Source organism: Gorilla gorilla, chromosome X, assembly GCF_029281585.2.
Source record: "Gorilla gorilla gorilla isolate KB3781 chromosome X, NHGRI_mGorGor1-v2.1_pri, whole genome shotgun sequence".
Lineage (NCBI taxonomy): Eukaryota > Metazoa > Chordata > Mammalia > Primates > Hominidae > Gorilla > Gorilla gorilla.
Window position 1 is genome coordinate 11,177,920 of NC_073247.2, and position 16,578 is coordinate 11,194,497.

Here is a 16,578-nt window from a genome sequence, read left to right on the forward strand (position 1 = left end):
GCTCTGAGTGTACTGCAGCTGTGATCATACTGCAACTGTGACCATATCTCAGCTCTGACCATATCTCAGCTCTTACCATAGTGCAGGTCTGATTGTGCCACAGCTCTGACCGTACTGTAGATCCGACTACACTTCAGCTGTAACCATCCTGCAGCTCTGTGCAGACCCTACATCTGATCGTGCTTCAGCTTTGACCATCCTGCAGCTCTGACCAGACCCCACGCAGTGCTGATCTCACTGCACATCTGAGTCTGCTGCAGCTCTAACCATGCCACAGGAAGTGAAGGAGACGAGAGAGAAAACTAAGGCTGCAATGCTGTTTGCATAGCTTGTTGGCACGGCCGCCAGGAATCTTGGATCCAAAGTTAGGAGTGCTGCTGCTGCTTCTCCCAGGGATGAGTCTGCCTCAGTATCCCTGCAGAATCAGTCCTGGGGTGTTGGGGCAGCCGTGCACATGTGGTCTCTGTGGCTGGTGTTCCGGTGGGTTTCAGAGCAGCGGCTGAAACTGTCAATGAAACCCCCAATGTCTGACATCTCAGAAGGCTTCTCAGGTCTCCCACATGGCAGCTTTTTTTTTCTCTTTAAAATATAAACTTCTTTTCATCCTTCACTAAGAAATAACATTTCCCTATACACCTGACCTCAGCAATGTACACCGTACCGAATAATTACAAATGGTAAGTGCTTTTGTGAAAAGATAATCAACATGCCAGATAAGGAAAGAAATACAACTTTAAAAAAAAAGAGGCCATAATTGTCCATACATTTGGCAAACATACAAAGAAAATGGACAATACTGACAGGTTGCAGGGAATTGGGCAAAAGGATTCTCTGTTAAGGGTGGAAACTGGTAACATCAACTCTAGATGGCCCATTTACACGTTATTTGGAGAGATTTAAAAAGTACCCATCCATGGAACCAGCAAGTCAATGTGTAGGAGTGTAGCCTGCAGGTCGCAGGTGCACAAAGACTGTGTAAATGGAATTGGCTGCAAAAAGGTATTTATTTGCAAACCATTGGGAATGAATTGGAATCAATTTATAGGTTGATGGTTAAGGGTTATGTACAGTTGTTGGTTGCCAGCAAGAGAAATAGACTCTAGTTGATTGAAGAAATTTAATAGATATCGGGCAGGTCAGATAAAGGATGAGAAGATTAGGGAATTATAAGTAGAACCTCATGAAGGCTGGTGGATAAGAAGTCCTTGTGTATACGCCATGTGTATACCTGCCATGCCCCAGTTATACACAGCCTGCTTAGGACACAGCTTTGTTGAATTACCTGTAGACCCCAGACTCTGTTGAAGCATTCTTGCTTCCATCATGAATAACTACTGAACTTTTTTTGTTTTCTTACATCCTTTCCTCAGAATTGAAGATCCCTGATAAGACATCTTTGAGGTCAGGCATAAATCATCACTTCACATCTTCACGGCAATGCAACGAAGACAAGTATCTGTCTCCTTGGGTCTGTCTAACAAGGAGCAAAGCCTGGCCTCCCACTAGCATCCAGGCAATAGTGGATTCCTTCTCCATAGATGTCAAAAAAGAAACAGATGCTCCCGCAGGTGAAATGAGCTCTGATCCACAATGCAACGCAGGCTGTGCAGAAAATCAAAGAGGAACCAACCCAGAAGTATCCCCCAGGACAAATCATTAAGGGGGAAAAGGCAAGTGGTACAACCCTTTATTTTATGATTCTACCAGGAAAAAAAATAGTGGCATTCCTTAAAATATTGAGATAACTGGCAGGTAGAATAAACCAAAAACTATTAACAGGGTTTCCCAGGAGAATGGAGGACAATTGAAACAGGGTGTGAGGTGGAGAGGCATAATTCGTTCAAGTGATCCTGTCATTCCAGCCTTTCCAATGATACTATATTGGTGAATGCATTGCCCAGATAACATTTAAAAAGGTTTTAAGTGGCTGGGCATGGTAGCTTATACCTGTAATCCCAGCATTTTGGGTGGCCGAGGCAGGTGGATCACCTGAGGTCAGGAGTTTAAGACCAGTCTGGCCAACATGGAGAAACCCCGTCTCTACTAAAAATACAAAAAAAATAGCTGGGCGTGGTGGCACATGCCTGTAATTCCAGCTACTTGGAAGGCTGAGGTACGAGAATCACTTGAACCCAGAGGGCAGAGGTGGCAGTGAGCCACGATCGTGCCATTGCACTCTAGCCTGGGCAACAAGAGCAAAACTCTGTCTCAAAACAAAACAAAACAAACAAAAAGGTTTAAAGTGGCCGGGTGTGGTGGCTCACCTGTAATCCCAGCATTTTGGGCGGCCAAGGCAGGCGGCTCACCTGAGGTCAGGAGTTCAAGACCAGCCTGGTCAACATAGAGAAACCCTGTCTCTACTAAAAATACAAAAATTAGCTGAGCCTGGTGGTGGGCAACTGTAGTCCCAGCTACTCGGGAGGCTGAGGCAGGAGAATCCCTTGAACCCAGGAGGCGGAGGTTGCAGTGAGCTGAGATCTTGCCACTGCACTCCAGCCTTGGAGACAGAGTGAGACTCTGTCTTAAATAAATAAATAAATAAATGCAATCTGTCTTAAATAAATAAGTTTAAAACATGTTTAACAAGCATGAATACATATATATGGTCATGTGAGAGTGAGTATACAAGCAGATAATGGTCTGGCCATCTACATAGATAAAACTCTGACCCACAACCTGCCAAGGAAACCAACCCCTTATCCACTGTAATCAGCTCAGGAAGTCACCTGCTGTGTACAAGTCAGACACGCAGGATGTCAGATTACTGTCTCCAGCAAACAGTCCAGGAAGGCAAACAATATCTTCAGGCACCACGGGCCCTAAACAAGCAAGATTTGATTCATAACCACCAGATTTCCTAATGTTTGCCCCTGATTTAAAATTAGATGGCTGGGTGAGGTGGCTCACACCTGTAATCCCAGCACTTTGGGAGGCCAAGGCGGGCAGATCACAAGATTAGGAGATTGAGACCATCCTGGCTAACATGGTGAAACCCCGTCTCCACTAAAAATACAAAAAAAAGTAAACTGGCACGGTGGCAGGTGCCTGTAGTCCCAGCTACTTGGGAGGCTGAGGCAGGAGAATGGCATGAACCCGGGAGGCGGAGCTTGCAGTGAGCAGAGATCATGCCACTGCACTCCAGCCTAGGTGACAGAGTGAGACTCCATCTCAAAAAAAAAAAAAAAAAACATTAGAAAGCTGAAGAGACACCGTCCTAACCAATCCCAGGGGTGCCCCACTTCTCATGAGCCTCCTACAGCTTTAGAATGTGGACAGCCTCTAATTAGGGCATGCCTGCAGTCTTCCTGATTCTCCTATCTGGGGTTCCTGCTTTTACATTTTTGCTAAATGCAAGGGATGGTGGCTGCCTCCCTTGGTATAGCAAGCCCTGGATAAATCGTTTCTTCTTGCTGGCCATTGGGTGAGCTTCTATTATTTCCATAGTGACCAGTCATCATCACCTTGTCATCAGCAGCATGTCAATGTAGCGTGGAAAGTGGGGCTGGTGGATGGAGATGTCTTTTGCAGAGCCAGGGATTCCACGTGGAGCATTTACATTGGGACATTCACTGTTGAGGGTGCTTCCCCTCTCCCCTGCAGACCACTCCCACCAAGGGTCAACCCAAGACCCCCAAGGTCACTTTCTTTCCTCCAGGTCTGCACTCTGTGATGTCAAGTCGTTTCATCTCTCTGAGTTCCTCTTTCTTTATTTGCTAGAAAGGGATCCTGCCCTCCCTTTCCTATGACTCTTAGGTTCGTTCTGTGATAAGGTGATTCAAGGGGTAGACACTGCTTCATAAGGTGACCCACAGTGACTGCTGGAAATGAGGGAGGTTGGCTGGGCTCAGTGCTTCATGCCTGTAGTCCCAGCACCTTGGAAGGCCATGGTGGGAGCATTGCTTAAAGCTGGGAGGATCGTTGGAAGCCTGGGCAACATGGCAAGACACTCATCTCTACAAAAATAAAAATAAATTATCCAGGTATGGTGGTGTGTGCTTGTAGTCCCAGCTACTCTGACGGCTGAAGTAGGAGAATCCCTTGAGCCTAGGCGTTTGAGGCTGCAGTGAGCTAGGATTGCATCACCTCACTCTAGCCTGGACAATACAGTGAGACCCCACCTTCAAAAAAAAGAGATTAAAAAAAGAGCTCACCCTTCATTTCCACACCATTGATGTTGGCAGTTGTGATGGTAAAAGTGAAATTGGTCCTGTTTTCTCTTTGCTTTTTGTAAATAATTTCATTTAGACTTGAGGGGTCTCCTCCTAGCTCCTAGTTTCTTTGTGTATCTGTGTGTGTGTGTGTGTGTCAGAGAGAGAGAGAGAGAGACAAGGATATTTTTCTCTTTTGGTGCAGTGGATGGGCGGCCAGGAAGGAGTGTTTGCTGGTTTTCTGGGGAGTCAAATAAAAACAAATGTGGATTTAGATAAGAAAGAGATTTGAAAAGACAATTACAGGCTGGGTGTGGTACCTCATGCCTGGAATCCCAGCACTTTGGGAGGCTGCAGTGGATCACTTGAGGTCAGGAGTTCAAGACCATCCTGGCCAACATGGTGAAACCTTGTCTCTACTTAAAAAAAAAACAGAAAAGAAATAGCCGGGCGTGGTAGCACACAGCTAAAATCCCAGCTACTCCAAAGGCTAAGACTGGAGAATCACTTGAACCTGGGAGGTGAAGTTTGCAGTGAGCCGAGATTGCGCCACTGCACTCTAGCCTGGGCAACAGAGCGAGACCCTGCCTCAAAAACAAAACAACAACAAAACGATAAAAGAAAAGAAAAGACAATTGCAGTAGGGAGATTGCTTGACTGTAAGATTTGTAAGCATCTCAAAGACTCAGGCAGAAACAAATTTCATTTATAGGGAGAGGCATGTCAGAATAATTGATCAGGAAATACTTTCCCTTGTCGTTCGTTGATTTTTCAGGAGGGGCTGTCCCACGTTCCAACGTACGAGGGTGTTCAGAGGAGCTGGGGGTGGGTAGGAGAGGAGAAAACTTCAAGTTTGGTCCACAAGCACTTTATTCCTATTGATTGTGGGGATGAACAGGTCAGCTAGACATTTACGAAGGAAAGAAGGAATTTGGAGGCCAGGCACGGTGGCTCACACTTATAATCTCAGCACTTTGGGAGGCCAATGCGGGTGGATCACCTGAGGTCAGGAGTTCAAGACCAGCCTGGCCAATATGGTGAAACCCGGTCTCTATTATAACTACAATGTTAGCTCGGCCTGGTGGAGCATGCCTGTAATCCCAGCTACTCGGGAGGCTGAGACAGAGTTACTTGAACCCTGGAGGCAGAGGTTGCAGTGAGCCAAGATCACGCTATTGCATTCTGGCCTGGGCAACAAGAGCATAACTCCATCTCAAAAAAATAAAAAATAAAAATTTAAGAAGAAAATAAAAAGAAGGGATTTGGAGAGTCTGGTCTGGCCTTGCTCTGGAGATCAAGAGGAAGGCAGCCATGCATCTTTCCTAAGTCATGAGAGAAAGGCAGGAGTTTACGGCAAGTCACTTCTCAGAATACAAAAAGGTAAGGGGGATTGAGACTATCCTGGCTAACACAGTGAAACCCCAACTATACAACAAAATACAACAACAACAAAAAATTAGTCAGATGTGGTGGTGCATGCCTGTAGTCCCAGCTACTTGGGAGGCTGAGGCAGGAGAATGGCGTGAACCCAGGAGGCGGAGGTTCCTTCCTTCCTTCCTTCCCTCCCTCCCTCCCTTCCTGCCTTCCCTCCCTTCCCCTTCTCCTTTCTTCCTCCCTCCCTCCCTTCTTCCTTCCTTCCCCTTCTCCTTTCTTCCTCCCTCCCTCCCTTCCTTCCCTCCTTCCTTCTTTCCCTCCTTCCTTCTTTCCTTCCCTCCTTCCTTCCCCTTCTCCTTCCTTCCTCCCTCCCTCCTTTCCTTCCTTCTCTCCTCTCTTTTTCTTTCTCTCTCTCTCTCTTTCTTTCTTTGATGGAGTCTCACTCAGTCACCCAGCCTGGAGTGAAGTGGCACATTCTTGGCTCACTGAAACGTCCGCCTCCCAGGTTCAAGTGATCCTTCTGCTTCAGCCTCCTGAGTAGCTGGGACTACAAGCGTGCACCACCACACCCAGCTAATTTCTGTATTTTTAGTAGAGATGGGGTTTCACCATGTTGGCCAGGCTGGTCTTGAACTCCTGACCTCAGGTGATCTGCCCACATCGGCCGCCCACAATGGTGGGATTACAGGCATGAGCCACCCCACCTGGCCCAGGTAGGGGGATTTCTTACCCTTCACTGTTTTCTAGAAACACAGTGCTCAGAAAACGTTCAATAGTGTCTGGGACAAGATACTTAGGTAATTTGAGGGTATTTTAAATGAAATAATAAAAAATTACATATACACATTTAGACATGAAAGAGAATTTTCATTTAGAATAAAATCACAGCAAATTGCAAAATCTGGAAAAGCTGATAGGCAGCCTCCAAAATCACAGGATTTACAGAAGTAACATTGTTATGCATTCACCGTCAGACCCAATCCTATTTCCCCTACAACTTCTAGCCGGAAGTTCTTTGATCAGCGATTTTTGTCTCATCCATACAGGCACGGGAAAGGTATTTCATTCTTTCCTGTAGCACAGCTGACTGTGATTTATTTATTTTTCAGATTTTGGAAAAGTATCTTTGAGCCGGGCGCGGTGGCTCACGCCTGTAATCCCAGCACTTTGGGAGGCCGAGGCAGGCGGATCACAAGGTGAGGAGATCGAGGCCATCCTGGTTAACACAGTGAAACCCCATATCTACAATAAAATACAAAAAAAAAAAAACAGCCAGGCGTGGTGGCAGACACCTGTAATCCCAGCTACACGGGAGGCTGAGGCAGGAGAATCGCTTGAACCCAGGAGGTGGAGGTTGCAGTGAGCCGAGATCGCACCACTGCACTCCAGCCTGGGCAACAGAGCAAGACTCCGTCTCAAAAAAAAAAAATTGAGCATTGTAATTTCTTATTTATTTATTTTGAGACGGAGTCTTGCTGTTTCGCCCAGGCTGGAGTATAGTGGTGCAATCTCGGCTTACTGCAACCCCGCCTCGCGGGTGCAAGTGATTCTCCTGCCTCAGCCTCCCAAGTAGCTGGGACTACAGGCACCTACCAGCACATCCGGCTAATTTTTTTTTGTATCTTTACTAGAGATGGGGTTTTTCCGTGTTGGTCAGTCTGGTCTTGAACTCCTGACCTCAGGTGATCCAGCCATCTAGGCCTCCCAAAGTGCTGGGGTTACAGGTGTGGGGCACTGCACCCAGCCAATTTCTGTTTTTTGTTTTTTTGGTTTTTTTTGAGATGGAGTCTTGCCCTGTCGCCAGGCTAGAGTGCAGTGGTGCGATCTCGGCTCACTGCAACCCCCGCCTCCTGGGTGCAAGCGATTCTCCTGCCTCAGCCTCCCGAGTAGCTGGAACTACAGGCACCTACCAGCACATCTGGCTAATTTTTTTTGTATCTTTACTAGAGATGGGGTTTTTCCGTGTTGGTCAGTCTGGTCTTGAACTCCTGACCTCAGGTGATCCAGCCATCTCGGCCTCCCAAAGTGCTGGGGTTACAAGTGTGGGGCACTGCACCCAGCCAATTTCTGTTTTTTGTTTTTTTGTTTTTTTTTTGAGATGGAGTCTTGCCCTGTCGCCAGGCTAGAGTGCAGTGGTGCGATCTCGGCTCACTGCAACCCCCGCCTCCTGGGTGCAAGCGATTCTCCTGCCTCAGCCTCCTGAGTAGCTGGGACTACAGGCCCCTGCCAGCACATCCGGCTAATTTTTTTTTTGTATTTTTACTAGCGATGGGGTTTTTCTGTGTTGGTCAGTCTGGTCTTGAACTCCTGACCTCAAGTGATCCAGCCGTCTCAGCTTCCCAAAGTGCTGGGGTTACAGGTGTGGGTCCCTGCACCCAGCCAATTTGTTTTTTTGTTTGTTTGTTTGTTTGAGATGGAGTCTTGCTCTGTCACCAGGCTGGAGTGCACTGGTGCGATCTCGGCTCGCTGCAACCTCCGCCCTCCCGGGTTCATGCCATTCTCCTGACTCAGCCTCCCAAGTAGCTGGGACTACAGGCACCTGCCAGCACATCCGGCTAATTTTTTTTTTTTGTATTTTTAGTAGAGAAGGGGTTTTTCCATGTTGGTTCAGCCTGGTCTTGAACTCCTGACCTCAGGTGATCTACCCGCCTCAGCCTCCCACAGTGCTGGGGTTACAGGCGTGAGCTACTGCACCCATGTCCACTATGGGGAAAAGCTCATTAATTTTCTCTTCTACAAAAATTGGAAGATTTCTTGACATTGCAGTTTCTTCTCCCATGATCATTTATCTCAATCTCATTTGAACTGACAGCATTCATTAGCTCGTTGGTTCTCAGTGTTCTCAGAGTAGCAGTATTTCAAACATTGTATGCTACCTACGTTGATGTTGTACTTTTTCCTAAATCGCTAAAAAATAGAAGGGTTTTTGCAATGAGATAATATGAGTGACTTTTTTTTTTTTTTTTTTTTTTTTTGAGTTGGAGTCTCACTTTGTCACTCAGGCTGGAGTGCAGTGGTGCGATCTCGGCTCACTGCAACCTCTGCCTCCCGGGTTCAAGCAATTCTCCTGCCTCAGCCTCCTGAGTAGCTGGTACTACAGGTGCCCGCCACCACGCCCAGCTAATTTTTGTATTTTTAGTAGAGATGGTCTTTCACCATGTTGGCCAGGATGGTCTCAATCTCTTGACCTCGTGACCCACCCACCTTGGCCTCCCAAAGTGCTGGGATTACAGGTGTGAGCCACGGTGCCCGGCCGCTTTTTCTTCTTTTTGTTCTTTTGAGGCTGCGAATGGATTGGATAAGGCCATCCCATGTTGGAGAAAATGATCTCCCTTTCTCAGGCTACCAATTCAATTTCTAACATCACTGGGAAGCACCCTCACAGACACCCCAGAGTGACATTCAATCAGACATCTAAACACCCCATGATCCAGTCAAGTTAACACGTAATATTAATTGTTCCAACCTCATTCTAGATATAAGAAGGGCCCTAAATGCAATGACAGCGGTTCTTCTAAGAGACAGAAGAGGAGACGCAGACACAGAGGAGAAGGCCACGTGTAGACAGAGGCAGAGACTGCAGTGATGCGGCCACAAGCCCAGGGATGCCTGGAGCCCCCAGGAGCTAGGAGAGGCAGGAAGGATCCTCCCCTAGAGCCTCCAGAAGGAAGTGGATACAATTGGAATGGGTTATATAGCAAGCCCCAAAATATGTATGTTTATGTCCTGTTCACCAGAACCTGTAAATGGAATGTTATCTGGAAATAGGGTCTCTGCAAATGTAATTAGTTTAGGATGTGAAAATAAAATTGTCCAAAGGTGAGGGGGCCTCCTAAATCCAATGACAGGTGTCCTTCTAAGACACAAAACAGGAGACCCAGACACAGAGGAGAAGGCCATGTGGAGGCAGAGACAGAGTTTGGTGTGATGTGGCCACAAGCCCAGGGATGCTGGGAGCCCCTGGGAGCTGGGAGAGGCAGGAAGGATCCTCCCCTAGAGACTGCAGAGGGAGCTCAGCCCTAACATACCTTCATCTCAGACTCCTGGTATCCAGGATTATGTGAGCATACATTTCTGTTTTAAGCCTTGAAGGTTGTGAAATTTGCCATGGCTTCCATGAAGGTTGTGAAATTGCTCACGGCTACCTTGAAGGTTGTGAAATTGGTCACAGCTGCCTTGAAGGTTGTGAAATAATTGGTCACGGCTGCCTTGAAGGTTGTGAAATAATCGGTCACGGCTGCCTTGAAGGTTGTGAAATTGGTCACGGCTGCCACTGCAAACTTTCGTATGAATAGAGGACCCCCTTTCTGACTCATCTGCACATTCTGGTCTGGAATTTGGGATGGCAGTGAACCAGCTGCCCAGTGTGTACTGATCTCTCTCCTTGTCTGTGTGTCTAGGAATGGAACAGCCATACAGCCAAGAAACCCACCACAAGCAGTGTTCTTGAATGTCCCAAACTGCAGGCAGCTTTTCTGCTCTGGCCCATGGGCATGTCCTGGGAAGTTTGTGGTACAGGAAATCCAGCTTACAGCTTCCATCCAGGTAGAGCTGACCTTCCAAAGAGTGGAAGCTGTCTCAGTTCCTCGCCTGGTGGGGGGCAGATATCTGAAGGCATGGATGCTAGAGAGATTTCTCCTTGGCTAAGGTCCAAGGTTATTTTCTGGGTACTTCCTTGCTCGTGATATTATTTTGTGAGCTCTCTAAATGCTTTGGAGTGTTGAGCTTTACCCTGTTGTGTGTTGTGTATTAAGAGAAGCAATTAGATCCCGTCTCTACAAAAGAAGAAAAAGTAGTGAGGTATGGCAGTGTGTGCACCTGTGGTCTCAGCTACTCTGGAGGCTGAGGTAGGAGGATCCCTTGAACCTAGGAGGCCGAGGCTGCAGTGAGCTAGGATTGCACCATTGCACTCCAGCCTGGGTGACAGAGCAAGACTAATCTCTTAAAAAAAAAAATGTGGCTCGGCGCGGTGGCTCATACCTGTAATCCCAGCACTTTGGGAGGCCGAGGTGGGCAGATTACGAGGTCAGGAGATCGAGACAACCCTGGGCAACATGGTGAAACCCCGTCTCTAATAAAATACAAAACATTAGCCGGGCATGGTGGTGCGCACCTGTAGCCTCAGGTACTTGGGAGGCTGAGGTGGGAGGATCGCTTGAGGCTAGGAGATCGAGGTTGCAGTGAGCTATGAGTACACCACTGCACTCCAGCCTGAGTGACAGAGCAAGACCCATCTCTTAAAAAAAAAAAATGCGGCTGGGCACGGTGGCTCATGCCTATAATCCCAGCACTTTGGGAGTCCGACGCGGGTGGATCTCCTCAGTTCAGGAGTTCGAGACATGGTGAAACCCCATCTCTACTAAAATACAAAAATTAGCTGGATGTGGTGGTGCACACCTGTAGCCTCAGCTACTTGGGAGGCTGAGGTGGGAGGATCGCTTGAGGCTAGGACATTGAGGCTGCAATGAGCTATGATTGCACCACTGCACTCTAGCCTGGGTGACAGAGCAAGATCTTGTCTCAAGACAAAAGCAAAACAAAACAAAATGGAAACAAACAAAAACAAAACACGTTCATGCTTCCTCCCCCAGGACTGCAAGTGTGTTGTCTGGGAGCCGTTTCCTTTTTCCTCCCTTTTCCTTCACACCTCATTGAAACTGGCAATTGTGCTTCCTACTCCCCGGGAATTTTTTCATTTCTACCACTCTCCATCTCTCCACTCCCCCCTGTTGCAAGCTTCTGGGCTAGGACACTCTCAGCGTGGGATACATCAGTCCGTCTCCTCCCTGTTCTGTTGCCTTGGGGATGTGCCACCTCTCACCAAGCACCTCACATCTCCACGCTGCACTCCCTTGGCTCAGAAACTCGAGATGACGGCCAGGTGCGGTGGCTCATGCCTGTCATCCCAGCACTTTGGGAGGCCGAGGCGGGCGGATCACGAGATCAGGAGATCGAGACCATCCTGGCTAACGTGGTGAAACCCCGTCTCTACTAAAAATACAAAAAATTAGCCGGGCGTGGTGGCAGGTGCCTGTAGTCCCAGCTACTCGGAAGGCTGAGGCAGGAGAATGGCGTGAACCCGGGAGGCAGAGGTTGCAGTGAGCTGAGATCGTGCCACTGCACTCTGGCCTGGGTGACAGAGCGAGACTCCATCTCAAAAAAAAAAAAAAAAAGAAACTCGAGATGATGATGGCTGTGTGTTCACCTGAGAGGTCCAGAGCTCCCCAGATAAACCACGTCATGCAAAAAAACGCTTTGAGACAACAACAGGCAAGCCCGGGTGGTACAACAGGACACAGAAACCATCCCAGAACACTCATGATTCTCCTGTATGACACCAGGAGCCAGCTGTTTCTCACATGCCCCGGCCACCTTGCAGTCCCAAACCTTTCTTCCTTGGCCAGCTCCATGTCTTTCATCTGGGATGTCTTCCAGGGGTCAAGTCTCGGATTCCCTGGTGTCCCCAGTTGGCCTCACGCTGTGGATGCCCCGGGTATTGGCTCTGGACGATGACTTTTGAGCAGCTTTTCTGACAGCATCCACCACCTGTGGCTGCCTCCCTGGCAGAGGCGGTAACCATGGAAACGGGGAAGCCAGCCAAGGATCATCTGTGATGGGAGAGTGGGAGGGAAAAGGAGGCAGACAAAGGGGGCAGGCATGGGTTCATGAGTCGAAGGGCGTCGGCACCTGAGTGTGGTAGGCCTTTTACAATTCACGCCTCCCCAGCGTGCCTACAGGTATCACGTCCCAGCCCCCCAGGAGGTAAGGAGGAGGGTGAGAGCTTCTCACATCCGTGGCTCCGTGGAGGAGGACGCGTCCCGTGCCTCCACACCACACCCTTGACATTGGCTGTTGTGATGCTCTGGGTATAATCAGTCCCAGCTCCAACTATTTCCGTGGCACTGCAGCCTGGATAACACAGTAAGACCTCATCTCTAAAAATAAGAAGGAGGCCAGGCACGGTGGCTCACGCCTGTTATCCTAGCACTTTGGGAGGCTGAGTTGGGTTGATCACGAGGTCAGGAGATCGAGACCATCCTGGGTAACACGGTGAAACTCCGTCTCTACTAAAATACAAAAAAATTAGCTGGGCATGGTGGCAGGCACCTGTAGTCGCAGCTACTCAGGAGGCTGAGGCAGGAGAATTGCTTGAACCTGGGAGGCAGAGGTTTCAGTGAGCCGAGATTGCACCACTGCACTCCAGCCTGGGCAACAGAGGAGACTCTGTCTCAAAAAAAAAAAAAAGAAAAGAAGAATGAATACACAATAAGTCAACAAATAAATAAATACCTCCAGAGTGACTGCAGCCCAGAGGGCTTCTTTCTGTTTTTTTCTAGCACCATCCTATGTGGGGGTCTCCAAGAGCAATCCTCAGGTGTTGTGATACGGCTGCTAGGAGGTCTCCTGGGACACTACATATAGTTATACTCACACTATGATTTCTTATTTTTTATTCATTTTATTTTATTTATTGTTTGTTTTAAGACAGAGTCTTGCTCTGTCACCCAGGCTGGAGTGCAGTGGCGCAATCTCTGCTCACTGCAACCTCTGCCTCCTGGGTTCAAGTGACCCTCCTGCCTCAGCCTCCCAAGTAGCTGGGATAACAGGCACGCAGCCACTACATCCGGCTAATTTTTGCATTTTTTTAGTAGAGGCAGGGTTTTTCCATGTTGGCCAGGCTGGTCTCAAACTCTTGACCTCAGGTGATCTGCCCACCTCGGCCTCCCAAAGTGCTGGGATTACAGGCATGAGCCACCACGCCCAGCCTATTCATTTATTTGTTATTTGTTTATTTTTATTTTTAGAGATGGGGTCTCAGTCTGTGGCCCAGGCTGCAGTGAAGTGGAAGGAGGAAAAGAATGGGACCGATTTCACCTGGAGTGTCTCATCCACCAATATCAATGCTGCTGAAATGAAGGAGGATCTCTCTCTCTCTCTCTCTCCTCTCTCCTCTCTCTCTCTCTCTCTCTCTCTCTCTCTCTCTCTCTCTCTCTCTCTCTCTCTCTCTCTCTCTCTCTCTCTCTCTCCTCTCTCCTCTCTCGAGGTGGGGTCTCTGTTGCCCAGGCTGCAGTGTAGTGGGGCCATCACGGCTCACTGTAGGCTTGGCCCCCGGCCTGAAGCAGTCCTCCAATCTCAGCCTCCCAGATAGGTCTGACTGCAGATGCGCACCACCACACCTGGCTAAATTTTCTATTTTTATTATTTTATTTTATTTTTTGAGATGGATTCTTGCTCTGTCGCCCAGGCTGCAGTGCAGCGGCATGATCTTGGCTCACTGCAACCTCTGCCTACCGGGTTCAAGCGATGCTTCTGCCTCAGCCTCCCAAGTAGCTGAGACTACAGGTGTGCACCACCACGCCTGGCTAATTTTTGTATTTTTAGTAGAGACGGGGTTTCACAATGCAGGCTGGGATGGTCTGGATCTCTTGATCTCATGATCCACCCTCCTTGGCCTCCCAAAGTGCTGGGACTACAGACATGAGCCACTGCGCCCAGCCCCCCTCCCCCACCCTTTTTTTTTAAAAAGTCTTCTGCAGTGGGCTGAAGCATGTCTCTGCAAAGTTTATGTCCACCAGAACCTCAGAAGGGAAACTTATTTGGAAATAAAGTCTTCGTGGACATCGTTAAGATGAGGTTGCACTGGAATAGAGTGGGCCCTAAATCCAATGACTGGAGCCCTTGTAAGAAAAAAAGAGAACACGCAAAGGAGAAGATGGAGACAGAGGTTAGACTGACACATCTATTAACCAAGTGTGTTTGTCTGTTTTCATGCTGCTATAAGAAATACCTGAGTACCTGAGACTCAGGTATTTCTTGCTGCTATAAGAAATACCTGAGTACCTGAGACTGAGTAATTTATTAAGGAAAGAGGTTGAATCAACTCACACTTCCACATGGCTGGGAAGGTCTCAGGAAACTTACAGTCATGGCAGAAGTCAAAGGGGAAGCAAGCACTTCTTCACAAGCTGGTAGGAGAGAGAGAGAGTGAAGGGGGAATAGCTAAACACTTATAAAATCATGAGATCGGCTGGCACGCGGTGGCCCATGCCTGCAATCCCAGCCCTTTGGGAGGCTGAGGCGGGTGGGTCACCTGAGGTCAGGAGTTCGAGACCAACCTGACTTACATGGAGAAACACTGTCTCTACTAAAAATACAAAGTTAGCCAGGCACAGTGGCTCATGCCTGTAATCCCAGCTACTTGGGAGGCTGAGGCAGGAGAATCACTTGAACCCGGGAGGTGGAGGTTGCAGTGAGCCAAGATCATGCCATTGCACTCCAGCCTGGACAACAATAGTGAAACTACATCTCAAAACAAAACAAAACAAAACAAAACAAAACAAAACAAAAAAAATCATCTCTCATGAGCTTTCACTCACTATCATGAGAACAGCATGGGGGAAACTGCCTCCCTGATCCAGTCACCTCCCACCAGTTCCCTCCTTGTACACCTGGGGATTTGACATGAGATTTGGGTGGGGGCACAGATGCAAACTATATCGCCAGGCATGCTGAGTTAACCACTTCCCATACCCGCATGCAAAACTTCAAAGCTGTCAGTAATGCCTCACCCATGATCCTCTTCCATCAATCCCACCTCCAGTTATGGCCAGAGAAGACACAAGACCCCAGTTCAAAAAACTGTCTTTTTTGTGGAGCTCTTCTTTCTACTAAGACTTTAGTTGTGTATATCAATTGTGACTTCAATTACGTATAATGGATCTCTCCCAATTTGGGTGAGATTACAATTCCTGATGAGATTTGGGTGGGGACACAGAGCCAACCATATAATTGATATGGGCAGGGGGGCTGGTGAAAGGTGATTGGATGACGGGGGCAGAGGTCTCGTGAATGGTTTTCATGAATGGTTTCGCACCATACCCCCTTGGTACCACAGTAACTGAGTTCTCATGAGATCTGGTTGTTTAAAACTGTGTAACACTTTTTCTGTCTTCTCTCTTCCTCCTGCTCTGGCTAGGTAAGACACTTGTTCTCACTTTGCCTTCTGCCATGTTTATAGGTTTCCTGATGTTTCCTCTGAGCCTCCAGAAGGAACCAAGCCTACTGATACCTTGATCTCAGCTGTTGGCCTCCAGAAGTTCGAGAGAACAGACCTCTGCTGTTTCAAGCCACGCAGTTGTTGGTATTTTTCTACAACAGCATCTGAATCCTAATGCATGCTCTCTAACTGTGGGATCGATTTTGGGGTGCTGAGATGTGGCCTGTTTCTCCTATGACCTTCCTTGTGTTTTTAGTGCTCTTGGAAGAATGAGAGAATTAAGCATAGAATACCCATAGAGAGGAATCTCTCTCTCTCTTTTTTTTTCTTTGAGACAGAGTCTTGCTCTGTCACCAGGCTGGGAGTTCAGTGGCGCGATCTCGGCTCACTGCAACATCCGTCTCTCAAATTCAAGCAATTCTCCTGTCTCAGCCTCCCAAGTAGCAGGGACTACAGGCGCATGCCACCACGGCCAGCTGATTTTTTTTTTTTTTTTGTATTTTTAGTAGACATGGGGTTTCACCATGTTGTCTAGGATGGTCTCGATCTCCTGACCTTGTGATCTGCCCACCTCAGACTCCCAAAGTGCTGGGATTGAGGAATCTTTCAACCCCTTGCTACCTTTCAAATTGCATAGGAACATTGAAAAGATGATAAAATGTGGAGGCTCAAAGAAAACAAGCAGTGTTCAGCATTCCCAAAGTGGCCTGGTTTGAGGAAATTAATTATTTGGCATCTCTGAACAAGTGGTGTTTTGGACTCCTAAACTTAAAGATAAATACATATTGTTTCCTATCCGTCATTCGTCTTCCTTCTCCTCACCTGACCCAGAACTCCAAGAAGGCTAATCTCTTCTGCAATATCGTAATGTTCTTGAAGCAATCTAACATCTGTGTTCTTCCTTTCCTCATCTATGAAACTACTTTCAAATAACCAAATTAAACAGGATCTTCTATTTGGGCTGGAATGGTAAGAGCGGCAGAGGACAGCATGTTCCCATTTATAATAGCAGGCACGGAAATTCAACCAGACTTTGCTGATTTAAGAGACGCTCTTGGA